The sequence below is a fragment of the Macrobrachium nipponense genome, chromosome 28 (assembly GCF_015104395.2).
Source record: "Macrobrachium nipponense isolate FS-2020 chromosome 28, ASM1510439v2, whole genome shotgun sequence".
In the NCBI taxonomy this organism is placed as follows: domain Eukaryota; kingdom Metazoa; phylum Arthropoda; class Malacostraca; order Decapoda; family Palaemonidae; genus Macrobrachium; species Macrobrachium nipponense.
Window position 1 is genome coordinate 6648725 of NC_087217.1, and position 11966 is coordinate 6660690.

An 11966-nucleotide genomic window follows, 5' to 3' on the forward strand; every position below is an offset into this window, starting at 1 on the left:
CCATGGAGTAATATGACACAGGGATGGCTCCAAGGGGGTGGGGGTGGGTGGGGGGGGGGGGGGGGGCTAATGTTCGTGACTGAGTTGGTCAATTCCTGACTGAGTTGAATCGTCGAAAATGGCCAACGCTAATATTTTGTTGAATAAATGCCTTCTGGATACAGGTGCCAGGTCTATGCTTTTTCACAAATTTTCGGTAGTCGCCCCCCCCCCCGTCAAACCGCCACCACCCCCCTCCCCCACCCCCAAGTGACGGGCCTGATTTTCCCTCGAACCCATGAGAGGGCGAAATCCTCATCAACTAAAAAAATCCATTTCGGTTAAGATATTACGACAATATATTAATTCCGAGGTAATGCGAATTGGATATTAAAGCACATTTGTAGCCTAATGCGTATGTATGAATCACGGTGTTGATAAAAATTCATATATATATGTATATGTTATTATATATATATATATACTTATATTATATATGTTAATATTATTATATAGTATATATATATATATATATATATAATATCTATATATATTTATATCTAATATAGATATATTATTATATATATATTACATTAATTATTTTCAATTTTGTCTAGTCTATATTCTGTGTTCAATAAAAATTACTCTATGTTTAATAAGTGTTTTCTTTTAGTTTTTTACAATACCAAACAGTACTTAGCGGGTCAAACATTAATAAAAGAATTCGAGTTGGTCAAACCTCAACACTAACCGACTCAAGTTGGTCAAATTTGCCTTTACCCCCAACCTCCACCTCCAAATCACATACCCTTGGAGAGCCATCCCTGATATCATATTCAGCTACAACATGGCACGCAAACATAATCCGAAGCACTCGGACAGCGTAGCTAAGATAAGAAGAGATTGCAAAGGAGGCAATATAAGATACAAAGAATAATCATATCTCACTCACAAAAGTGAGGAACAGCAATGGGAAGAATGTAGCAAATCGTTATTGCCGCGAACAGGTCTATAAAATGCTTTTAAGGAAAACAAGTCGGGGGTTTTGACGGTCATACCCAAAACACAAAAGCAATATATACCATTAACTTAAGCAGAGTGCTCTCACGTAAAATCCACTCGCTAGGTGTTGGCCAAAAGTAGGTTGTTACGATACTGGGAGGAGCTGTGTGACAGGTTTTCACCAGACTTGCCTACTACTCCGTGTAAAATGCAACGTGTACTTTTTGTGGGTGGAGTTATATTACCTCCGTTATGCGCCAAACTCTTGCTGAACTCCCTTGAGCTTTGCTGTATTTTTCATCTCTCAGGGGTAACGTTGCGTTTCTAGGATCTGAGCTGCGGTTAGCGGAGATATAAAATGTCTAAACTATGTCACAAAAATACTCGCCGAAAACTATTCTTAGACAGAAATCTTTTTGGCTCCCCGCACAACTACAATAAATTGCTGTTCCAGGGACATATTCGCTAATGCTACTTGTAGAAGGCATTGTGCATTAAAACGCAAAACGTTCTTTTTAATTTATGACAAATAGAACTTAATTAGCAATATTTCTTCGACTGATTCGAGTAGTTTTGAATCTAGGATATTCATTTTTCTGTCACTTTAAAGTATAATAATAATTACTGATAGTGGTTTGTCCGAAATGGCAAAGAAACACCAAATAAGATGTAAAAAAGAAGTCAGCCAGAACCCAAAATGTTTGCACCTTCCTAAAAAGTGTAACAATTCAAAGTCTAATTTTTGCTCTACGACAACTGTAATAAACAGCTTTTCCCTAAAGCATACTATACCACCACAATTTTTTACGTCTGTGAACGCTCAACTTATAATCAGTACAACCTTGATATAGGTATGATGCAACTGGAAAAATATTTCATTTTGCCATTCTTTTACATACATGGATACAATAGTGAATGAACATCAAGTTAATGTGACAAAAATTTTAGTGTCTAAAGTTTTAAATACGGCGGTAATAAGCACCGCTAGTCGAGTTTCATACATAATATATATATATATATATATATATATATATATATATATATATATATATACATAATATATATATATATATATATATATATATATATATATATATATATATATATATATATATATATATATATCTGCAACTGATCTATCCCTTGGAAAACGGAGTCTTGATAGAAAAAGTAAAACCAGCACTTGTACATAAAACATCCTTTATTTTCTTATGACTACCGGTTTCGGAGTAACTGTCTCCATCATCAGGTCTATACAAAAACACAAAAAGAAGAAAAAATTAAAAATCACTAGATTACGATCGATCATTAGAATGAAGAAATGTTACACAAAGGTTACATTGTATATATAATAAAACAGTAATGTACAAGCATAAAAAAAGGAAAGGAAGCAATATTAAAAAAAAAAAATAAATACCTGCATCATGAAGGCATACAAACATACACACTAAAAATTTTAAAAACACAGCATCTCCGTGGACCTCTCGTTGTTACTGAGGGAAGGTTTCAACTTTAAAGTGTAGAGACTTTCTACTATTGCCAGCTCCATGGGGGCCACTCGACTAGAGAGAATGGAAAATGAATCTAACCTTAGAGGGTGATCACTATTTTCTGCGTGATCCCGTATGGCACTGAATGGTGGTTTTGCTAACAGCCTGTTTGTCTTAACTGATCTTCCCAAGTGTTCAAACCATCGTACGCGTGCTTGGCGCTTTGTTTTCCCCACGTAAATTGCATTACAGCAATTGCACTCGTATTTATATACAACATGAGACTGTAGTTCTGGGGGTACGACGTCTTTGTACTTAAACAAACCACCAATAGTATACTTAGGCTTGAACACTACCCTAACATTAACTTGAGGATAAAATTCTCTTAAAAGTTTTAGTAGTCTATTTTTAGCAGAAAAACTCTTATTGCCATAGAAAAACATAGTAAAATACAGTACTGCTTTATTGGCTTTTAAAATGGGAACTTTCGGGAACAATAACTTTTCTATGAAAGCATTATTAAAACCGTTTTTTTGAAGCATTTCTTTAATAAACTGAAATTCTGAATGAAGACTAAAATAATTTGAACAAATGTTAAAGGCACTGGTCACAAGTGTACAGACTAAAATGCGTTTATAAACTATTGGGATGAATGAAGAGAATTGAGTTGTGAGTCCTGTAAATGTCGGTTTCCTGTAAACTGATGTTGAAAAAGTGTTATCGCTGTGTTTACTTACGAGTACGTCAAGGAAAGCTAAAGTATTATTGTTCTCTACTTCTGAAGTAAATTCAATATTTTGGTGTTTTGAGTTAAAATAATCAAGAAACAGGGGTACATGTTCTTCAGATCTAAAAATTAACAATGTATCATCAACATAACGTCGGTAGAACAGTGGTTTAAAAGAACTGGGACAATTATCTAACCAAACAACTTCGTGATGAGATAAAAAGGCATTGGCCAAAGTAGGACCGAGAGGGTTTCCCATTGCTACACCATCTTTTTGTTTATATACATTTGCGTTAAACATAAAATAACATTCAGACGCAGCTAATGTGAGTAGTTTGTGTAACTGTTGTTGATTAAAATTACGGATACTGTTGGAGTCATTAAACAAGTTGTTGATGCATATATCAATGGTTTCTGCTAAAGGAATATTAGTAAATAAAGATTTAACATCGAAACTAACAAGGACACAATTACCTAGTTCTAGATCACAAATTTCTTTGGCAAAAGTAAATGAATCTTTAACTGTATACTGATTGCATGTTACAGGAGCTAAAATAGGAACAAGAAACTTTGACAAATGGTAGTTGAAAGTACCTATAGCTGACATGATTGGTCTGAGTGGGACACCTTCCTTGTGCACCTTGGGGAGGCCATAGAGCACTCCAGGTTTAGATCCAGATGTAAATAGATCTAATGATCGATCGTAATCTAGTGATTTTTAATTTTTTTTCTTCTTTCTGTGTTTTTGTATAGACCTGATGATGGAGACAGTTACTCCGATACCGGTAGTCATAAGAAAATAAAGGATGTTTTATGTACAAGTGCTGGTTTTACTCTTTCTATATATATATATATATATATATATATATATATATATATATATATATATATATATATATATATATATATATATATATATATATTTATTTACCCATTTACCTATGGATCTTCCCTGAAAAGTTAGGATTTTTATTTTTACTTCTCCTACATGATCGGGCGGTGGTTACGAATAACTAGCAGTAATCTTTATGCTTCCTTACTGGTAATGACGGTGGTCAAGGCAAAGACATACGGGTAAACGAGTTTGACGAGAATTTTGAAGAAGAATAAATAAACCCGGCAATTATTTCGATAATAATATCTCCTATCAGTAAAAGGTATATATTGTTACTAACGCATCCCTCCCTCCCTCCTGGACGCTTCGTTTATATATAGAGCAATATACTGAAGTACTCGACGGCATTACCATTACCAACCCCTCTAAAAAGTCAATTATCACCTGTTGATCTATTTCATCTTGACAAGCATTCAGTGCTTTCACTATATTAATAGCACTGCCATTTAGAATATATATACATATACACATACATACTTACATACACACACACACACACACACACACACACACACATATATATATATTATATAGTATATATTATATATATATATAATAATATTAATATTTATATATTATATATATTATATATATATATATAGTATAAATATACTATTATATATATATATATATATAGATATATATATATATTTATAATATATAATATTATATTAATAATAAATATATAATAATATATATATGTATAGATATATATATATATATATTCTATATAATATTCTATATATATATATATATAGATATATAAATATATATATATATATGATATAGTTTTGTTTGAATGTGCGTGCGTACGCGCTTGCATTGCAAGAAAAGAACCCGAGACTGGACAAATTGCTGGAAAAATCCAACTAAAGCTCCTTTTTGTCAAATAAAAGACAATTTACAATAAATTAATCTTAATTAACGGAACACCTCGTTATTTTTTCCATATAAAATTCTTCATGAATTCTCGTTTCGGTGTTGTACATTAACAATCCCCATTAAAAATATTCGCAGTGCCGGTAAAACTCTCAACAAGAAATCACGCCATTTTTCGAGTACTGCGAAAATAAGATTAAAGAATACTTCAGTGTCTGAATTACCTTTACCAGCTCAACGGAATTTTTCCCGTAATCTTATTTCAACATGCAAAGTATGTCGAATGCATTATTAAACTCTCCGATCAGCGTTGTTTTAATGAAGTTATCCAAGAGTGTTTACCACTAATATGCAACAACACGCTAAACAACCTGTTGAAAAGTGGAAGTTGACTTCCCTTGTTGACAGCAATGAAAGAACTGTTCCATAAACCCTACTGTACCACAAAACATTTATTACATGCTGTTCTGTGAATATCACTGCATATTGATTCATCATTAGTATTATCAAAAGAGAGGATAGCCGAAAGGTGTCGAGCTAAGAATAGGGGAAGATATGACGTGGCAGGTAAGACAAAGGGAGAGAGTGAAAGAGTACGAGGGTGACTAGCATGGCTGGAGTATAAGTTGCGATAGCGAGTCTAAATGGCCCAAGAACGGAAAATTGTCACCAATACTGCATTACCATTAATGTCTATAATGAGCCAAGGCCACTGAGCATCAGTGTTGATTCATAGTATCGTCAGGGTAACTACTCCATCCTCACTGTAATGAGAACGATATACAAGTATTCGTAAAGGAACATGCAAAAAGAACGCATGTACGACTTCGAGGGCAAACGTTTGTGATCCTCATTGAAAAAATACTTCAGGAAATGATCAGACCAGCATGATTTCCTTCAACGCTCTAAATAACAATAACAAATGTTAAAAAAGGGCATATGTGAGGATAAAGGTTCCAAGAAGCTTATGACATCCACCAATGAAAAAAAGAAGAAAGGATGCTTCTTAAGGTGTTATTAGCATCCTGTCTGTTGCTATAGATGATCCACAAAAATATAAGGCTTCTGACACTAGAAGATGGTACCTATTTCAGCGGTGATCGAAAGAATACAGTGTTCAATAATCAATAAGTATTCCTGTCATTCAACAATAAATCTATTCAATGTGTTCGCATGGTACAAAATTAGCTGCTCAATGAAACTTTGTCCTAATTTAGTTCAGTCTAATTGTCCACAAATCACACGACCAATTGATCTAGGTTTTTAATGACTGGCAGATATACATCAATTTGCAAAATGGAATGGTGAACTACTGCTACAAGAGTTGCATAATCTGCCTACCAAACTAATCCTAATACTATTAACGATAAGGCAAATACTAAATTAGTCAAGTTACTAGGAACGATAAAACAACAAGTTCCAAAAATACCATATTGTGACACAGTTTGATAGGCCAAGGCTTGTTAACTGCAGTAAGAGTTGTAGTTGTAAGTGATATCTAAGGTATTGTAAATCTCATATTAAATGATACTTGATTTCAGTTTTATAAGATGTGAGAGGATTATATCCCTTAAAAACACTGGTTATTATGCGTGAAACACTTTTAAAAGGAACAGAGATGACCATGAGAAAAATTTAACACTGGGGAAAAAAAAAATATAGGAATGAAGGGAATTGAAAAAGAAACCCACAAAATCACTTAGTAACTTGTTTACTTCTAAGTATTTACATTTAGTTATACTCTACACAAAGTGATTTTGTGGGTTTCTTTTTCAATCTTCAGAAGAAAACTGAAAGAAGTTTTTGTTTGGTTTAAGGAAGGGAATGTTAGCGGGTCTCTGATGACAGAACCTACTGTCAGGTTCGATGTTGGAAGCTCATGTGTGACCAAGATGCACCCTTTTTCAGTGTTACTTTACTCCTTTTAAACCCTTCATTTTGGAAGGTTTTTGGAAAACATGCATGTGTGATGTTTGTGAAAGACACTGAAACCTGAAAAATAATGTATGCATGTATTCTCGTACTTGGGATCTTCAACATTTTGCACTGGATATTCTTCAAATTAAAACATTAATCTAGAGTCGCTCATTCCCTCAAATATCTCGGACATTTGATACATAATGATTTTTAAAATGCGTTAATTTCAGGGCTGCAAATGAAACTGAAAGGTCTGAGAGCGCCCAAGTTGGGTATTGCTTAGATACTAACGGCATGTTAGATCTTTATGTGAATGTACATAATTATTTTGCAATTACTTTCCGACCTGCGGATAACTAAGGAGGGAAAACACAAAAATGAGTAGCAACAGTAATAGGGAAAAACATTCAAACCACATAATAACCATTCACAAAATTAGTGATTTTGACTTAATACTTTAGCGGGACTATCGTGTGTGTGTGTGTGCGTGTGTGTTCTGGTATAATCATGACTGTCTCGCGAAAGCATAAATTAAACAGCACTAATTTTGTGACCGGCTACCATATGGTTTGAATGTTTTTCACTATTGTTGTGGGGCATGGCAATCATTTTTCTTTTCCCTCTTTAGTTATCCGCAGGCTCGAAGTAGGTCCTGGTTATCTGTAAGAGAGGAAATAAACTGAAGGTCGGAAAGTAATTGCAAAATAATTATGTACATTCACATAAATATCTAACATGCCGTTAGTATCTAAGCAATGCCCAACTTGGCCATTTACAGACCTTTCAGTTTCATTTGCAGCCCTGAAATTAACGCACTTATTATTATTATTATTATTAGTTTATTATGATTATTATTATATTATTATTATATTATTATTATTATTATATATATATATATATATATATAGATATATATATATATATATATATATATATATATATATATATATATATTATATATATATATAATATATATATATATATATATATACTATTAGATATATATATATAACATTAAAGACAGAATCGTAACTAGGTCCGCCATCACTAACTGTAAAATAATAGATTATATCGTACTATTATTTGCATTGGCATTTCCATGGGCTGGGCTACACAGAAATGGATGGCATGGTGACCTCACCATAGAACATTATTTTGTGAGAGGGGGCTTACAAGGTCAAGTAGCACAGTCCCACTCTCCCCCTCCCGATAGAAATATAATTTTGGTTTAGGTTACGTTAGGTTAAGTTTAAGTAATTTATGTTAGGTTAGTTAATTACGCGACGATACCAATTTCATTCCCGGCATAATTGCACTCGCCCCTGATGCCAATATGACCTATAGGTACTTCCACGAATGTATAACATACAATAAATAAAACTTACATTAACTTTAATATGTTGGCATTAGACTTTTATAGGTTATTCCTTATATCCGTGTCTGTCTAGGATTCCCGCATCACACATTTATAAAATAATGAAAAGTGTGAAGCTTCACCGTTCGCAGTGTATATAGCAGCTCAAATACAGCCTAATTAGTAGGGCTATTTTCTTTGTATTCTGATTCTTCACTATTCTTGAATACCCCGTAAAACGTTAACTCACTCCATTTTGTTCAATAACACTACATAGAAATTACCAATCACAGCCATACTGACTACTTCATCAGTTAATATTTACGGGAGTGGTGACAGGGATCGTTCGCAGTCACAAGGATAAATACCTTCCCGTCACCAATATAAAGAGGAGACTGATGACTTTAAGACACAACTTCACTCAACTCCCACTCTGAACTCGAAAGCCTGCGTGACGGAAGAAAGAAGAAACCAACTCGTACGACCCAGATCTTTTAGTTCACTGTCACAATGTTACGTTTCAAACGAAATCAAAATGCAATAGTTCCGCGCTGTATAATACATTTTTTTTTTCTTTTAGATTTCACTCCCATATAACACAATACATGTACTCGTTTTCAACTGGCAATGTCCACGCAGTGTACGAACTACATTCCTTTACAATGATATCGTTTGCAGCAACGCACAATGATCAGAGATTTCAATGCAGTTCCAGTTGTGTGGATATCGATGCATCAAGAGAGGTTCACCACTGTATTAGTCTCTTTTAATATATAATACAACTAACATTACCTTGATTTGATCAGAAGGGGTAAATATAAAATGAACAAAATTGGTTTAAGTTACTTAATTTGGAGCAATTCATTTTTCAGGCTGGTAATGTCAGCCATTCTCAATTGTCATCCTCGATTGATGAATTGTAAATGGCAAAGGTTTCTTGTGACTAGAACCAACACTCTTATGATGAATTGCCATATATGCATAAAGATTCCTTTTTATTGACACTTGTTGCGGATTTTGGATAAGTCACAGCAATTGACAAATCTCGTACGTCTGGCAGGATGCTCGATCTTGAGGCTGGATCGCTGAGCTGTTGGCTTTAGGCGGGAAATCGTGATAAAAGCCTGAGAGAGAGAGAGAAAACAATTTATTGTGCAAAAAAAGGCTTACAAAGCACAGCACAACAGGCAACCCGGACGCGGTATGCGTGTAGGTATGCCCTCTTGAATGAATGGCATTGGCTGTGGTATTACACATACCTTTTCCACCCTTGATTACTAGACAAACGTCATTCATCAGGGCTGATATGGTACTCGGTAGTATTACAAAATTTAAATACTTACAGATAACTATATTGGGAAATTACAATATGTTGAGTAGGAATTACCCATTAAGTGATTGCACTGTATAATTAGTCTTAAGTATTACAAGATATGGAACTTTTATATATTTTTTTTCAATATAAAAAAAATATTTGAATGTCTACTATACAAGATACACATTTTATCAGGTTTCTGTTGAGGTACGCAATTGCTACTGAGTAACATGTGATATACTATGGAGTAAATAATGAGCAATATTTTACTTTATAACAGGTTGAAACTCGAAATAATTACTTGACAGTATGAATGACATTCAGATGAGGTCAACACATCAGATTTTATATAAATATTATAAGAAAAATTAGATATACAACAGTTTTAATAATGTTAACACGAAGCTCCAAAATAGGATGTACTACAATGTAGTTTATGCTCAATATGCTAATATAGATATATAACTGAATAAGTTACATAGTTACATTTAGATGAGGTCAACATATAAAATTTTAAATAAACGTTATAAAAAAATAGACCCATAACAATTTCAATGATGCTAACAGGTAACTGAAGAATAAGATGTATACTACAATTTAGTTACTGCACAATATGCAGATAATTATTTTGCTGAAAGAATTGTTTAGATGAGGTCAAAACATAAGATTTTAAGAAAATATTATAAAAACAAAGTACAAATACAACAGTTAATTCTTATGCTACTAGGTAGCTGCCGGATAAAACATACTACAATTTGATTTTGTACAACATGATACATTATATACAAGTCTATTGACTATCTGGAGCAAACAAATTTTGGATGAATATTGATAACCCTTTTCAGTACACCAGGTTGCAGAAAATGCTTGAGTAGGTCAACTTCACTCAGTCCCTGTGGCCTGTAATGAGTAATCTCTTCACACTCCACGAGATAATGACTTAAAGTGTGCAGCATGTTTCTGATAGATTGACAGCTGGCAGTACCACCCAAAGGTATCGGCTCTGCATCCTTAGTACGTTGTTTGCTCTCTTCTGCTTTCCAGTCCACAAAGTTTGTAGTTGGGTGGTTTTCCTCCAGTAATTTCAAGGTATTTCCTTATTGATGAGTGTATTTCTTTGAGCATTTCTATTCTCTCATTGTGTCTTCGCATTATTTCCATACCAACCGAGTCCTTCAACATACTAAGGGATGGTGTCAGTTTGTAATCCACTCTCTCCTTCCTTGCGCCTTCTTTAGCAAGCTCGTCGGCTCTCTCATTGCCTTTGATTCCAATGTGTGAAGGCACCCATACGAATGCAACCACTCTGCTTGCTCGTCTGATCTGTGATAGCAGGTCTATAGCTCTTCTCACAATGATATTTGATTCAGCTTTTCTTGGTGTTAGTGATTGTAGGCACGCAAGCTATCTGTTGCTATTATGGTATTGTCCTTATTCCTATCTATGATACTCAGGGCAGCTGTAATACCTAGAAGTTCTGACTGTAATAAGGAGCATCCATCTGATGATCGTAATGACAGAGAGTATACCTCCTCCCCATTCTGATACACAGTTACCCCGCTTCCTGCTCTACCATCTTCCAAAAGTGACCCATCTGTATAATAGTGTACCTGTTCCCCCTAAATACTGTCCAGCCTCTGAAAATAGTCATTCTTCAGCAATGCAGGATTCATCTCTTCCTTTTTCCCTTTTAAAGCTGATAGCAATATCTCAGTTTCTGGTATGTTCCATGGGGGGATGCCTTTTACATGTATCTTGGTTACGTCTAAATATTCTGTCATGCTAGAATCCTCTATTAATTGTCTTGTTGCAGTAACCCAACCATTCTTTAATCTTTTAGAATAGCTGTGAATTAGAGTATCTCTTGTTAATCCATCGTCATCCGTCATGATGGACCTATACAACTGGATGATTGCTGTTCTTGCTATTCTGTGATGTATTGGATGCAGACCTGCCTCATTCCTCAATATTTCTTGCCTGACACTTTTAGGTGCCCCTATCATACTTCTTGCTGCCTTGTTCTGGATGATTTCTAGGATACCAATATAGCTCTTCCTCAGCGGCAGCAATATGCTACTACTGTAGTCAATTATTGATCTTATCATATATTTATAAAGTCGCTTCTCCATAGGTACACTTGCACCCACAGAACCACATGCTACTTTCCAAAGAAGGCGTAACCTTGCTGCTGAAACCTGTACTATTCTCTTAACTTCATACAGTTTATGACACCTGTTATTGAGTATGACACCCATGTACTTGTACTGGGCTACCTTCTCTATTCTCTGCCCTTGTATGTGCAGTATCAAAGGGTTGCATGTACCCCTTGCTATCATCTTAGTCTTTTCAGGTGATATGACTAATCTTATGCTGTTACATAATGATGTGCATGCCTTAATTGCCTATTT

At 34.4% G+C, this 11966-nt stretch overlaps 1 protein-coding gene across 1 annotated transcript in view; it reads right to left on the bottom strand.

Moving 5' to 3' along the window:
• Positions 1-8698, bottom strand: part of LOC135201382 (inverted formin-2-like) — a 128158-nt gene extending 119460 nt beyond the window's left edge. Inside the window, exon 1 of the mRNA XM_064230240.1 lies at positions 8275-8698. The gene's annotated coding sequence lies outside the window, so the exon portion shown is untranslated. The remainder of the gene's footprint in view (positions 1-8274) is intronic.
• Between the last annotated feature and the right edge of the window lie 3268 nt (positions 8699-11966).